The sequence below is a fragment of the Aulonocara sp. 'chitande type north' Nkhata Bay genome, linkage group LG13, assembly GCF_057382095.1.
Source record: "Aulonocara sp. 'chitande type north' Nkhata Bay isolate Kocher_YH1m ecotype deep benthic linkage group LG13, A_spYH_male_GT1.1, whole genome shotgun sequence".
In the NCBI taxonomy this organism is placed as follows: domain Eukaryota; kingdom Metazoa; phylum Chordata; class Actinopteri; order Cichliformes; family Cichlidae; genus Aulonocara; species Aulonocara sp. 'chitande type north' Nkhata Bay.
The window spans coordinates 3,393,437-3,409,571 of record NC_141356.1 but is presented as its reverse complement, the minus strand read 5'-3'; the positions used below and the strand labels follow the sequence as shown (position 1 = coordinate 3,409,571).

The 16,135-nt window shown below is 40.0% G+C and overlaps 1 protein-coding gene and 1 pseudogene across 4 annotated transcripts in view; both read right to left on the bottom strand.

Moving 5' to 3' along the window:
* The window catches only part of LOC147315466 (uncharacterized), a 496,228-nt gene that overhangs the window by 190,585 nt on the left and 289,508 nt on the right, over positions 1 to 16,135 (bottom strand). The window lies entirely within an intron of this gene.
* Positions 347 to 7,573, bottom strand: LOC147315469 (uncharacterized; annotated as a pseudogene).

The window sequence follows — 16,135 nt, the reverse complement described above, 5'->3', positions numbered from 1 at the left end:
AATAGAATCCCTGCTGCCACAGTTACCAAGTTTACCAACATGTCTCTATGGCTACAAATTACAAAATAGCTAGAAAGATGACCCCCCTCAGCTAGAGATGCAAACAAAGAGGAAGAGGAACGGAACTTGAGATCCCATAGATTACCCAACAGCGACATAAGGAAACACTGCTGACTATTTCCTTGGCTAAAAAAAAAGAGCCTAAAGAGTGCGATAACATACCCCACAAGGCATTTTTGGGAGGTCACTCTCAGTTTCGCAACATGAGGTAAAGCAGTACAATGGAATTATCCTGCATAACATGCATAATTCCCCACATTACAGCAAACGAGAGGCGCACACCCCGTTATTTGGGGTCTCTATTGTTGCCGTGGTGCTGCTCATTATTATGGGGTTTCTGGTTCAGGCCATCAGAGAGGCTCTCGCCACTGAGGTCTCTGTGGAAATCGGCAAGCCCATCTCACTGCTTAGCAACCAAGCCCTGGGGCCTGTTTTGCACAGCTTAATTCAGATGAGAGTGCAAGGCACAGGATTGGCTAAGCTCGACCTGCTCCCACCCTTCCCCTCCCCTCCCGTTCTCCCACTCCCTCACACACACACTCACACAGCCACTATCTCGCCCTCCTTCGCAGCAGCCTTACCTTGTCCTTCTGACTATCTATCCACATTGTTCTCCTGCTCGCCTCAAGCGTCCACTCTTAATAAAGGTGATGATCGGACAGAGAGCTAAAAACGTCTTTGGTGCCATAAAAAACTCTGAGAGACGTTTCCTGTACCACCCAGGGGAGTGTCTCCCAGTATAGAGTCATTATATTATTGGTGTAATTTTTGAACAAATATAGATAATAATTTTAAATCACGCTTCCAGACTTTGGTCCACAGTAATCATAAACTGACTGGGAACCAGCAACTCACTTTGCAATTGTGTTTCACAATTTTCATACTGCATAAAGCATAACTTCAGTTTGTTCTTTAAAAAAACACACAAACCTCGAAAGACAGATTTATACCAATAAATAAACAGTAAAAAAAAAGAAGTTCGAGAGGATAAAATATCTTGATTTCACATCCATATTTATGACTATTCCCTGGCTGGAGATTACTTTATGTCAAAAGTCACCTCTGCAGTTTAACTCAGACTGTTCTTTTTTCATTTACATGGGTTAAAATTCTATGCAGCTCTAGTAGTTTTCCAGAATGGGAGCTGATGCAGATTCATAAATGAATAAGGAATTCTTCTTGCTGTTGTAATGCTTGGAAGAATATGTCTATATCTGTCTATATTTGGATCAACCTTTCTGAAATGGTTCATGAAACATGGGAAATAGCCTTAATGAGTTAAGTTATGTTTGTCTAGTCTAGTTAGGCTCCGTTTCTAAATCGTATAACATCAAAATAACTGATCCGAGAAGGAGTCAGGGTAATAACCTTGGAGGAACCAAAGGTGATGAGAAAGTACAGTAAACCCTATTTCCAATGACATCATATTGATGTGATTATTATTGCCTTCAGATTTATAAATGGTAAATGCCCTGTATTTGTATAGCGCTTTACTTGGTCCTAAGGACCCCAAAGCGCTTTACACTATACACAGTCATCCACACATTCACACACTGGAGATGGCAAGCTGCAGTGTAGCCACAGCCACCCTGGGGCGCACTGACAGAGGTGAGGCTGCCGGACACTGGTGCCACCGGGCCCTCTGAACAATACATCTCATCTAAAGCATGAAAATAGTCAACTATCACTGGTTCATCAGTGCGACATGCTAATAAGTCTCAAACTGGAGTGGTTTAACTATCAAATAAAAAAAAATAATTTAATTTAAGAAATAATAATAAAAAAAACATTTCTGTTACACAGCAGGACATGTCCTGTAGCCTACAATAAAAATGGTGAGCTCCTTCTGGTAAACCCATGGATATTCTCTGAACAAGAGTAAAGTATGATATGTTGGACGCTGGATATAAATGTACAATAGATTCCTGAAAATGTATTAAAAATGTAACCTTTTTACAGTTGCAAATATTACTGCAATAACGTATCAAGAAGCCATAACGACATTATTAGGTGATGCAGTGAAAATATGAGTATGAGTATGCTGGAATGATGATGATTTCTTATTATATATATATATATATATATATATATATATATATATATATATATATTAGGGGTGCAACGATACACAAAATTCACGGTTCGGTTCGGTTCGATACTTTGGTGTCACGGTTCGATATTTTTTCGATACAAAAAAAATGTTCATGCATTTTTAATTTGTCATTTATTAAAATTATAAATATATATTTTAACTCAAAAGTACAGTTTTTAAATTTAACCCTAACCCTTGTGCGTGTTTTTTTATTTTGACAGCGAATGCGCACCTGCGGACCACTTATGTGCAGCCCTGGTTATTTAGCTCATCATATTGCAGCCACAGAAATTCTTTTGTCCATGAAACCATAAAGCTGAACTTTCTTTTTGCCTTATAGTCTGATTTGTCATAACTTCTCCGTTTTGTGGTAAGCTTTTCTTTGGCTGTCACTTCTTCGCCCTGACCTGTCTTATTTGGCTCAGCAGAACTGAAATGCTTTTACACACGCACTCACATAAGCTCAGCGATTCTCTGCGCGATCAACCTCTCACATGTTTAAGCTTGCTGTGGGAGATTTCACTTGTCATGTTTGCATAGTAAGCTAACGATTAATAAGACCATGTCAGAGGAATTGGTGCACAAATTATCATCACTCACAGATCAGTGCTGTCACTGTCTATACACAGTTCGCACGATTGCAAAGTGAAAGCAAAAAAACAAGCGCAAATTCAAACGCGACTTCAATATGTCACATATTGACAGTGGCTCACCGATGCCAATGACATAATTACCCAGCTACATTTCTGAAAGAATGCAAAAGCATTGACATATATTTTTCCTACAATAGCCCGACGGGCAGGGCAGAGATAGATTTTGGTAGCCCGACTGAAAAAATCGCTAGCTCCAGGACGTCGGGCTAGCGATATTGCAAGCCCTGTATCTGATTGAGGAATCACTCATCTTTGGAAAAGAGAGTTTATTACAGAGAAATGTCTCTTTCCAAAATAAAAGCTATACTATCCGCTTCTTCTGGGCTATATTCTCAGCAGCATAAGGAGCGGTAGCTCGTTAACGGAGATTTGCCGTGTTGTGGCGTTAAGGTTATTTCAACGAGATTAACCTGAAAGCACTAGTGGGAACACAACGAATATGAATGCACATTTACGCTGACATCATCCTAGTGCAAAGACAAAAACAACAAGCATGCTACTAACTTTAGCCGAGTCATTTAGACAGCATGATTCTCCTTATGCTGCTGAGAATATAGCCCAGAAGAAGCGGATAGTATAGCTTTTAGTTTGGAAAGAGGCATTTCTCTGTAATAAACTCTCTTTTCCAAAGATGAGTGATTCCTCAATCAGATACAGGGATCGCAAAATCGCTAGCCCGACGTCCTGGGGCTAGCGATTTTTTTCAGACGGGCTACCCTGCCCGTCGGGCTATTGTAGGAAGGAAAAATCTATGTCAATGCTTTTGCATTCTTTCGGAAATGTAGCTGGGTAATTATGTCATTGACATCGGTGAGCCACTGCTAATATGTGACATATTGAAATCGCGTTTGAATTTGCGCTTGTTTTTTTGCTTTCACTTTGCAATCGCGCGAACTGTGTATAGAGAGCGACAGCACTGATTGGTGAGTGATGATAATTTGCACACCAATTCCTCTGACGTTGTCTTATCAATCGTTAGCTTACTATGCAAACATGACAAGTAAAATCTCCCGCAGCAAGCTTAAACATGTGAGGTTGATCGTGCAGAGAATCGCTGAGCATTATGTGAGTGCGTGTGTAAAAGCAGCAGGATATATATTGTAGCGGATCAGGGCTGTTCGGGGTTCTGTTTGTACAGTTATGTTTTGTTTATGTTGCCATAGTGACGGGTGACGCCCTCTCGCTGCGACGGTGTGTCCTTCCGGGGTCAGAGGGCGCCCTGTGTGGTGGTGTTGTTGTTGCTGTGCTGTTACCGCGCTGAGCAGTTAGCTAGCGGCAGTGTTCTTCTGCAGATGTCAATAAACGGCTGTGCTCCCTGGCTAGCTCACGGGAAGCAAGACCAAACGATACCTCCGTCTCCTCCTTGTCTGAGCTCACCACAATATTTTAGTTCTGCTGAGCCAAATAAGACAGGTCAGGGTGAAGAAGTGACAGCCAAAGAAAAACTTACCACAAAACGGAAAAGTTATGACAAATCAGACTATAAGGCAAAAAGAAAGTGCAGCTTTATGGTTTCATGGACAAAAGAATTTCTGTGGCTGCAATATGACAAGCGAAATAACCAGGGCTGCACATAAGTGGTCCGCAGGTGCGCATTCGCTGTCAAAATAAAAAATGGGCACAAGATAAGAAGTTGCAACGCGTGTTTGCATACATAAGATTTTCAGGAGGAGGACAGACATTTGTTTAGAACTCTTAAAGATGTCGAAGAAGCAAGCTCCTTTAAGCAATTACTGTGATGTTCCTCCACCTCCAAAGAAATGTCAGAAGGAGTCCGAACCACAAAAGAAGCACGTATTCTCGGAAAAGTAGTTGCAGGGGGTGAGCTGGCTTCAAACAAATGATGAACGCACAGAGATGTGGTGCGGAATGTGCCGTGAAAATTTAATAAATGACAAATTAAAAAGGCATGAACATTTTTTTTGTATCGAAAAAATATCGAACCGTGACACCAAAGTATCGAACCGAACCGAACCGTGAATTTTGTGTATTGTTGCACCCCTAATATATATATATATATATATATATATATATATATATATATATATAAGGGCTCAGAGAAGAGCTCGAGAGGATGTGGAGGTTGAAGGTAACGGTGGTCCCCGTGGTAATCGGAGCACTAGGTGCGGTGACTCCCAAGCTAGGCGAGTGGCTCCAGCAGATCCCGGGAACAACATCGGAGATCTCTGTCCAGAAGAGCACAGTCCTGGGAACAGCTAAGATACTGCGCAGGACCCTCAAGCTCCCAGGCCTCTGGTAGAGGACCCGAGCTTGAAGGATAAACCGCCCGCAGGGGCATGCTGGGTGTTATATATATATATATATATATATATATATATATATATATATATATATAAAAAACACAAAACACCCAGCACGCCCCTGCGGGCGGTTTATCCTTCAAGGTCTGAACCCCCTCAGTGAGATCATTAACAAGACTGGCTACGGATACCGACTACGGAACGGAGCAGTTGTCAGCCACCTCCTGTACATGGATGACATCAAGCTGTATGCCAAGAGTGAACGAGACATCGATTCACTGATCCACACTACCAGGCTATACAGCAATGACATTGGAATGTCGTTCGGACTGGAGAAGTGTAGTCGGATGGTAACAAAGAGAGGGAAGGTAGTCAGAACTGAGGGGATTGAACTACCAGAAGGCAACATTGCAGACATAGAGGACAGTTACAAGTACCTGGGGATCCCGCAGGCTAATGGGAACCATGAAGAGGCTGCTAGAAAAGCTGCAACCACCAAGTACCTGCAGAGGGTCAGGCAAGTCCTGAGGAGTCAGCTGAATGGTAAGAACAAGATCCGGGCCATCAACATGTACGCCCTGCCCGTGATCAGGTACCCTGCTGGGGTAATAGGCTGGCCAAAGGAGGAGATAGAAGCCACTGACATAAAGACAAGAAAGCTCCTTACCATGCATGGAGGCTTTCACCCCAAGTCCAGCACCCTGAGGCTGTACGCTAAGCGGAAGGAAGGGGGCCGGGGACTGGTGAGTGTCAGCACCACAGTCCAGGATGAGACAAGGAACATCCAAGAATACATTGGGAAGATGGCCCCAACTGACCGAGTGCTCAGTGAATACCTCAGGCAGCAGAAACCCAAGAAAGAGGAGGGAGACGAGGAACCATCATGGAAGGACAGGCCCCTGCACGGTATGTACCACCGGCAGATAGAGGAGGTGGCTGATATCCAGAAATCCTACCAGTGGCTGGACAAAGCTGGACTGAAAGACAGCACAGAGGCACTAATCATGGCAGCACAAGAACAAGCTCTGAGCACAAGATCCATAGAGGCTGGGGTCTATCACACCAGGCAAGACCCCAGGTGCAGGCTGTGTAAAGATGCCCCAGAGACAATCCAGCACATAACAGCAGGGTGCAAGATGCTAGCAGGCAAGGCATACATGGAACGCCATAACCAAGTGGCCGGCATAGTGTACAGGAACATCTGTGCTGAGAACAACCTGGAAGTCCCGAGGTCAAAATGGGAGATGCCCCCAAGGGTGGTGGAGAATGACCGAGCTAAGATCCTGTGGGACTTCCAGATACAGACGGACAAAATGGTGGTGGCTAACCAACCGGACATAGTGGTGGTAGACAAACAGAAGAAGGCGGCCGTAGTGATCGATGTAGCGGTTCCGAATGACAGCAATATCAGGAAGAAGGAACACGAGAAGCTGGAGAAATACCAAGGGCTCAGAGAAGAGCTCGAGAGGATGTGGAGGGTGAAGGTAACGGTGGTCCCCGTGGTAATCGGAGCACTAGGTGCGGTGACTCCCAAGCTAGGCGAGTGGCTCCAGCAGATCCCGGGAACAACATCGGAAATCTCTGTCCAGAAGAGCGCAGTCCTGGGAACAGCTAAGATACTGCGCAGGACCCTCAAGCTCCCAGGCCTCTGGTAGAGGACCCGAGCTTGAAGGATAAACCGCCCGCAGGGGCGTGCTGGGTGTTTTTTTTTTTTATATATATATATATATATATACCCTTTCTTAACAAGACCAGGTTTCCTCCAGATAGCTTCCCAATTATCTATAAAGCCCACGTCATGTTTTGGACACCACTCAGGCAGCAAATTTAAGGAGAACATGCAGCCAAACATGTCACTCCTGGTCTGATTGGGGAGCGGATCGGAGAAAATTAAAGAGTCCGACATTGTTTTGGCAAAGTTACAAACTGATGGAATATTAATTTTAGTGACCTCCAAGTGATGTAACCAAGTGTTATTACTGCCGACGTGAATTATAATTTTACTGAATTTACGTTTACCCTTAGCTAGCAGTTTTATGTCTCTAATGTCACGTCCTCTGGGCCCTGGAAGACAATTGACTATAGTTGCTGGTGTCTCTAGCTTCACATGTCTCAGAACACCAATAATCAGAGTTTGATCCCCGGCGGGTGTGTTGCCGAGTGGGGAAAAGCATTGAGACACGTGAACAGGTTCGTTGTGTACCGGGGGCTTCTGTTTAAGACTATGCTTCCTCTTCAACATCACCCAGCCTTCCTGTTTCCCTAGCTCCTCGGGGCAGTCTGCTGGGGGGAGAGCTAGCGAGGTCTACGCTACCTTCGGCTGCACCCAATACAGGGGTCTGGGTAGCAACAGGTTTTTCAGGGGTGTGAAACCGAGTCTCCAATTCAGCAATCCTGGCCTCCAGAGCTGTTAATAGGCTATATTTATTACAAGTATCATTACTGCTAAAGGAAGCCGAGGAGTAACTAAACATCTGACACAATGGGGGTTCAGGTGAAGAGGCCATGTTGCTAGCAAATTGGCTACGAGCTAAGCTAAGCTAGCAAAACCTTAAAGAAACAGTAAGTGAATACTCTGACTATAAATTAGCAAATGAATACACAGAAAGTGTGCTTCAGATGAAGCATGTGAAGATTACACAATGAAATAAGAAGAACTTGCCATGATCATATCACCTCTCTATCTAATAAAATGTTTTTTGTGTTTACACTCAGTCTTTCAAATAGATGCAAGTAAAACACAGCAGAAAATAAATAAAGTCAAAGACTCAGCGGTCCTTTTGCTCTATTTTCACCTGTAAAGCAGGACTGGGGTAGGCGGAGGTTTACCCTGGTGCAGGTGTGCAGCGGTCAGTTGAAGAATCCGCGAGTTTCTCTGTGAATTTCCCATTACGTTGTTGCGCACTCGGTGCTTGTTTAGGGGTTTTTTTCGCTGTAAAAAGAAGTTTTCTTCCCACGCACAATGGACGCAAATGTTTTTGTCACTTTTTATGGAATCAAACTCAAAGTAAGGTCAGTACTTCCAAGCTTTAAACGCTGCACGCTCATACTCTCTCCCACAATCGATATATGATCCATTGTTGATCTGCACACAGCTGTTGTCACTAATGGCGCACTCGCTTATCGTGAGACATTCTCGCAAAAAATCACGGTTTTAGTAACGCAGTAACGCAGCGTTCCTACGGAAAAGTAACGGTAATCTAATTACCGTTTTTGCAATAGTAATCCCTTACTTTACTCGTTACTTGAAAAAAGTAATCAGATTACAGTAACGCGTTACAAGTAACGCGTTACTGCCCATCTCTGATTATGTCATATATGTCATATATGTGATGTCACTGTGCAGGCCAGTAATGTGGCCTGGATATCCTTAATCATACTATTAGATATTTGAACTGCTGCCTTTCACATACCAGAGCTCTCCAGTTATTCACAGGCTGAAACTTGCTGAATCATGATTGTAGAAATGTCTTTATAACTACTTCATAGGAGAGTTCTTAGAAAGCAATAGCAAATAGAAAAGTTGAGTCTGACTTTGATTGTTTTATGTCAGAATAGAGACTGATATCTATACGGATGCCAAAGAGAAAATCTATTCATTTAAAACCACAAGCATAAGTACATATCTTTGAAGTACTGCCTGTTTCTGTGAATTTCACTTTCCCTTTTTTTTTTAAATCTGTGCCTTCCTCACTCACACTTTCCCTCACTCTCCTTTTCCCCACTTGCCCTCTTCTTTTCACCTGTTTTCTACTCAGTATCTGTCTCTCCCTCCCTTCCTCACTTTGTTAAGTGGGTGCGAGTTGGACGAGTGAGGAATCGACAATGGTGGCTGTGACTCAGGCAACCAGCTGCTGCAGTGTTGTGACGGTAATGAGGACAGGGTCAGTGGATATAGACAGACTGAACGACAGAGGCACACAGAAGAGGACAGGAAAAGGGTGAGAGAGACAGATAGATAGCTATGCAGATGCGTGGAAGAAGTAAAGCTGGGTTCATGCAGGGAGTGAAGAAGAGAGCGAAGACAGAAGGAGTAGGAGAAAGGGAGAGAAGTGGAGAGATAGAAGTTGACAGAAGCCAGCTGATAGGAGGACTCTACACCAGTGATAGCCTCACAGTGAAACTACTGAGCTAAGCAACTTTTTCTCTCACACTGTGGCTCGACTGAGGAGATGTGGAAGAGTACAAGTTGCAGGTTCATGTGGAGACTCTCGAAATAGATGCAGAATTCTACTAAAAGCGTCTTAATGCCTTTAACAGGTTGCCACATACTGACCTATCCACCTACTATTTAACCCACTAAAACCTTTATCGTTGTTGCTTGTTTTCATCTACAGACAGGTCACCATATGTCATCTTGGATATCTTCCTTTTGGGACAAATGAAGGGGATAACAATCATTTCAAAACATTGCACAGAAAAATGAAACAATTAAATGAAAATTAAATTGAACATGGATACTGTGTTACGATATACTAAAATTAATAAATACATGTCATGATTAAAAATTTTATTTCAAATGAACAGAATATATTTTTATAATTACTCAAGTGTGATAGGCCTTTGGGTGATAAACATGTTTTTCTATGCTTCATTTTGTTTGAGGTGGTGCATTAACTGCTAACTGTGTCACCTTAAATTGAGATTATGAATCTACTCATCGCTAGCAACTAGAAAGTACCTAATATGGGTTTCTAGGCAAGTTATAAGAAGTTAACCAATAAAATTAGAAAGCAACTTCAAGATGGTCATGGTCACTTTTGACAGTTACACATGAGTGAAAACAAAGGATTATGGATATGTAAATGTTCAAACTGATTATTTAAATGTCACAATAGCACATCTACGCCTTAGTTGTTCTTAGACATAAATGTGTGATATGATTTAGTGTATTTGATGAGAAAAATTTTGAATACATCAGTGTTTCCATCAGTATGAGCTGCAAGGGACTCGTGGAATTACATCAAAAACACATATCTTGCCTTTATTCAAGAAAGGAAAAAATACTTTAAAAAAAGCTTTTGTTCTATAAATAGATAGGTGTTTTAAACTAATATAATGAGAATACAGTAACAAAAGAAAAAATATATTTCAAACATACAACAATAAAAACTATAAAAGTTACACAATCTTTTTTTTCACTAATAACTTGTTGCAGATTAAGACAAGTTTACTGTAAAATAACAGTTTCATGTTGATCACAGTTTCAGGTGGTATTAGTTGTGCAATTTCACAGGGAAGATTGTTATATTAAAGGAATACTGAATTATGTTGGATTTCTTTGACAGATTCTCACGCTTAGAGAAAGACCACAGCAGTCAGGTAAACACAAGTAGGTCAAAGGCTGTATAAATTGTATAATAGATTGTCATGATTACAGTTACAGTTTACCTCAAGTGAAATGTATCTGAAACAGTGATGTATCCACGCACTGACAGCCTGAAATGTTCGCATGCCAAAGTCAATGTTTTACACTTTTCAAACACAGTTTGCATCAGTGTTGATGTTTTAGCAGAGAACTACAATATATGCCAACATTTCAAAAATAAACATCTTCAGTACTGTCTTATGCTGCTTTAAGAATGTCTTCCATTCAATAGTTTCAAAAAGCAATATGTCTCTTAGCAACATTTTACTGCACTGTAAACATGAAGTTAGCAGAACTTAAAAACATTAAGGCAACCGATTGTCTTAACGTTTTTTGAAGTTGTTAAACTTAGGAATTTAAGCTTATCATAACTCTGATAGTTTGATTTTATTTGACGTGTACCTTTTGACTAAAATAAAAGTAAAATGTTTAATAATTAAATGTAAATATTTTTAGTAACTAGAACTTAAAGTTTTCATTTTGTCTTCAATGGAAATAAGTAGATGTAGCTTAAAAGAAATGAGTACAGCAGAGTCACTTTTTCAGTTTAGCAAAAATTTATTTTTCACTTTTGTATTTTTTTTACTAAACAAAACTCAAAGATATGGACACTGAAAACTCAAAAACATGTCTCACCAAACGTAAAACAAATTAAGGCAACCGATTGCCTCAATTGGATCGTGTACTGCTAAATTTAACAGCTTAAGTACATTTCTTCAGTTCAGCAGTATTTTCTTGGGCTCCATCAATAACACACTGCACTGTCAATATTCAAGAAATATTAAAATAAAAAAATTAAAACGTAATGAATGCCAAAAGCAATATTACTTTTGAATAATTTTGAAACTGTTTGATCAACTGTTGTATGTATACATTGTACTACTGTCCTGGTTCTGTTATTTTTCAATACCTGCTTAGTTAACATTCATATTCATAACAATGACTTTTAGAAAAAACTACTACTGTGCTCTGATACAGTGATCGCGACTCTTGAGACTTTTCATGCTCTCTCATTCATTCATTCAGGACAAGTCTGGTAAACTGTTGGACAACAGTTTACCAGACTACTATACTCTGAGTGAATACAGTGTTGTGAAAATTGCAGTAGTAGGTGTAGTTCATCGATCACTCCAAACATTACCAAGATGTTTATCAGCAGTTCTTGGAAGACCTCCACAAAGTCACAATGAATGCCTTTCACAGACTGGTAATGAACTGGGTGGTTGTCATACTATTATGAGTAATCTATGACAACCAACCAGATCTGCCACATCAGACTTGTCCTGAATGAATAAGAGAGCATGAAAAAAAATGAATCAACTAATCCACAGAATGATTTTATTACAAATCATATCTGCATCATCTTAATCAGAAAGGTGGTTTACACTAGTCATGACTCAGAAGATTCTGCAAATTGTCATAATACTTTTATGTCGTTAACCGTCAACCAGTGTGTAGGAGTTATGTTTGAAAGCTATTTATTATTTTAGTTACAACTCTGTATTTTTGTAGAACAAACTACATATGAATGAGTAACAACTGATGATCTGTGTTCTAGACAGTAAACAGTTCTGAGGCAACTGAACCCAAGTGACAAACAGAGGCAAGAGTGAGGCGGTTTAACTGTGTGCAAAGTGGGGATAGTGGATATGGTGGACAAAAGATGTTGAAGATTGAAAACAAAGTGGGTTAATGCTAGAATTCAGTGTGAGGTTCATGACAAGTCTCTTTCCACTGCGAATTTTTTCAAATTGCAGCCAAAACATTTGGTCACTTACCTGTTTTGGGAGCCATCTATTTGAAAAAGGTCATCAGCTAAAAGGATGGCTGTCAAGCTTGGCAAAGAACATGTTGGGCATGCTCTGTTTGAACACCTTTGAGGGTAGCAAAGCTACTACAGCAAAACTACTAAGTGAGTTCAAAATTAATTGACCTATGATAAAATGATAGTTATGGTTCTCCATACTGTGATATTTGTTCTTCAGGTTTAAGGGGTACTCCAAGTTTTGACCTACCTGCATCTTTTGCTATGGTGAGAACAAAGTGAGAGAAGCTGCTAGCACATTTGGTTTCTAATAATATTAGACATTGTTAAAAGAGACTGAAACTGCCTTTCAAAAGCCTGATACATACCTCTCAAAAAGGTCAGGTTACATGGTCAAAAAGGTAAGTTTAGAATTTTTAAAGCTTGGGGTTTTTGCAGATTTTTAAATGCCCCAATAAATGAATTGCAGTAAAAAAAATGGCTACGTTACAATGATTGTGTCATGTTTTAAAAAGAGTAAAAGCAACAACAACAAAAGAACAAAGCAAAAAAAAAGTGATTTGTCAAACTGTATTTGTCTGTGAGCCACTGGTGCTCCATTGTCTTTTCTCATAATCTTGACCCAGCTGTTATATCAGACTAAAGACTAATATCATTTATGTTTGTAGTCAAATTGACCCCAGGAATCAAAACATTACAAGATGACTGCCATAAAATTTAAATTAATTAATTATTTTTTTAAGTAACAGGTACTTAATATGCAAAATAGCCAAAGTTTATTAAAAATAATACACCGAACTAAGAAAATGTTAGATGATCTTAAGCTGTTTGAGTTAGTAGGACTGTTTTTAAAAGCTTAAGCTGACATTACTTAATTATTTAAGTACTCTGAGCATTTGGGTTTACAGTGCTGACATAAGTTTTTTATAATATAACATTCATTTGATATCTAAAAGGTCATGAAGTCAAGATGAAAAACAAATCGGCTTACGTGCTATTTTGAAGTGTACGGTCTCTGCCTGGTGAAAAAAGGAATTTCAAACATTGTGTTATGCTGAGAAAAGGAGTAAAATGGAATGAGACAGTGGCAACATGGACTCCCACTATAGACACAGTGTTTAACATCGTCACCCGTGGCAGCTCAATTACCAGAGTGTAATTGCAATAACTCCAATACCTCTGCAGTCATGCTTGACAGTTTCCAGACCAGGTCCTGTAATTGCAGGTTGATATGCAACTGGAAATCAAAAGGGGCTAACACGTTAGTGAGAGAACTGCTAGCCTATGACTTCCGCAGCTGAGTGGTGAACTGGTAATGCAATAAAAGGTTGGAGTTATTAGCAAAGTTGTGAATGGCAAATTGGTGTGAATGCCAAATCGTCAGGGTTAGTGTTGAATAAGATGGAAAGTTAAAAAGGGAACTAAGAAGAAGGGGGATGAGACAATGGATGATGTTCAACTGTGCGAGAGCAAGCTCAGTCCTAATGTAATAGTCCTTAAATACTGTCAGTAATTTAAAAAAATAAAGGTCTATTTTACTTCTAAAAAACTCCCAGCAGTCAATAGCAAAGTGCTAGGTTAGTCTAAGGATCACCATCATTCACCACGCAGACCTGAAAGTCTGTGAGGTTTTGTTCAAAGACATTTTTGCGCCATATCAAGCAGAGAGGATAAATTAAAAGATGAATTAACCAGATGTAGTATAGTGAATAAAAACATTGCAGAATATTAAACTTTAAGGCCCCATAATGCTTGAAAGGAAGAGCTTGAGAAATGTGAAAGACCTTGTCAAAGTCTCCGATGTCAGACTTACAGTGAGATAGCATTAGACAATTTTTCAAACTTTTAAAGCAGACAAAGGGAGGTTTTGAGTCATCCACTGAAGCTCTCTGTTTAATTCTTCACTCATCTACTTCTGTCTTTTTGTGCGCATTGTTATCTGCAACACCAAGTTTTGCAAACTAAAGAGCATGTCCTTTTTTAATTTAATGACATATGATCATTAAAATGGAGAGAATGTTGTCTCCGGGAGTTTAGCTGATTTGATTTAGAGCGGCAAGGTATGGTGGGTGTGTTCCGGTTAAAGAACACGGAGGCAGCTTCCAAGTTTAGGAGATTTATTCAGCTGTGGTCTGTAGTAACGATACATAAAGCAACTATCAGTACAGCACACATAAAACATTCAACATGCCCAGACATTATTCTAGCACAGAGATAGCACAAGGAACTGTATTCAACACTCACATCTATAACAACTTCAATAATTACACAAGATTTATAATTAGCATTAACTAGCTTAGTAGCTTACATAGCGTCTTAGCGCATTAGCATAAGATAACATGAGCATAGTCACGAGGGAACAAATACACACAATAGCATCTGACATACGGAACATCATGTAAACAGAACCCACCTTCTGGCATTCACACACAGCAATAAACCAAAACCCACGAAATGCTGATGAGAGGACACAAGGAGCAATGCTGGCTATCAGCAGCTACAAGGCAGACTAGCAGCACACGGCACAGAGTGGTGCATTCAAGGAGCGTCAGCATAGATATGGTGAGTTCAATCACATAGGACATATCAATTTCCGCAGCCCAAACACTATCTATAAACAAACCACTACACTTCAACCAAGCAAATAATGTGTAAACAGTGGGCTTTCTAACAATCATGATCCTTCATTCCTGCCACATACGAGTTACAACAAAGAAGCGTTATGCAAATTAAAAGACAATCAATTCTTTAGACACTAACAGGTGCCACATCGGTGCAAAATTGTCTATAAAAATTATTAAAGCTCTTTAGCTACTTTTATTGTCTTTTTCAAAATGAAGTTTGACTAGTTTTTACAGAGCACCTCAAGAACTTTTTACGTCTTCCATTAAAAGTAACCATAGAATATGGCTCAAAGCATTGGTAGCATAATTATTTAATTATTTACGCAGCGGCTAGTGTGTAAACATTCATTATTCATCATTCATGTAAAAATAAAAGTGTTCACAGGACTATAAGCATGCCTGTGAAAAACTAAGACAAGCTTATTCTTGCATGGGTTCTCTCAAGTTCTCTCTGAGGTTTGCCAATAGGGTCTTCAAGGACTGAAACTATGAAAAACAAAAATCTCTGGTCTGATGGAACAAAGCTTCAACTCTTTGGCCTAAATCCCAGGTGTCATGTCTGGAGGAAACCAAACAACGCTCATCAACTGGTCCATACCATCTCTACAGTGAAGCTTTGTGGTGGCAGCTTCATACTATGGGAATGTCTTTGACAGCAGGAACTGGGGAACTAGTGAGGATTGAGGGAAAGATGAATGCAGTAATGTGCAAAGATGATGATGACCTGCTCCAGAGCACTCTGAACATCAGTCTGGGGTGAAGGTTCATCTTCCAACCGGACAATGACAATACTGTAAAATGCTACAGTTTTGTTTATTATTTGTAATAAATTTCAAGCAAATGTTTTTCACTTTGTCATTATGGGATGCTGTGTGTAGAGTATTGAGGTAAAAAAAAATGAACTGAATCCATTCTGGAATAAGGCCATAACAACAAGATGTGGAACAAGTGAGGTGTTGTGAATACTTTCTGGGTGCACTAAAGTTTCCTTTTAACTGAAGCCAAGCATCATTTAGTTTGCTTGGCTAAAAAATATGTACTCGATTATCTCTGATTGTTTGAGCTCTTCGAAATGATCTAAGGAGAGACATTTCAGTGATGGTTCAGCTTTTAAGATCTGCCAGTGTCTGTTAATTATGTGGCTGAGTTTCTGATGACAATGGTTAAATTCATTCTTTATACAAAGTTATTCTTTCTGTTTCCACTTGGACTTTTAGTTATAAGCAGTTCCATTCTTGATGCTATGTATGTAGTCAGAACCAACCACAGCATAAGCACAAACGCCTCATAACTGCCAAGTACAGTAGTTGAA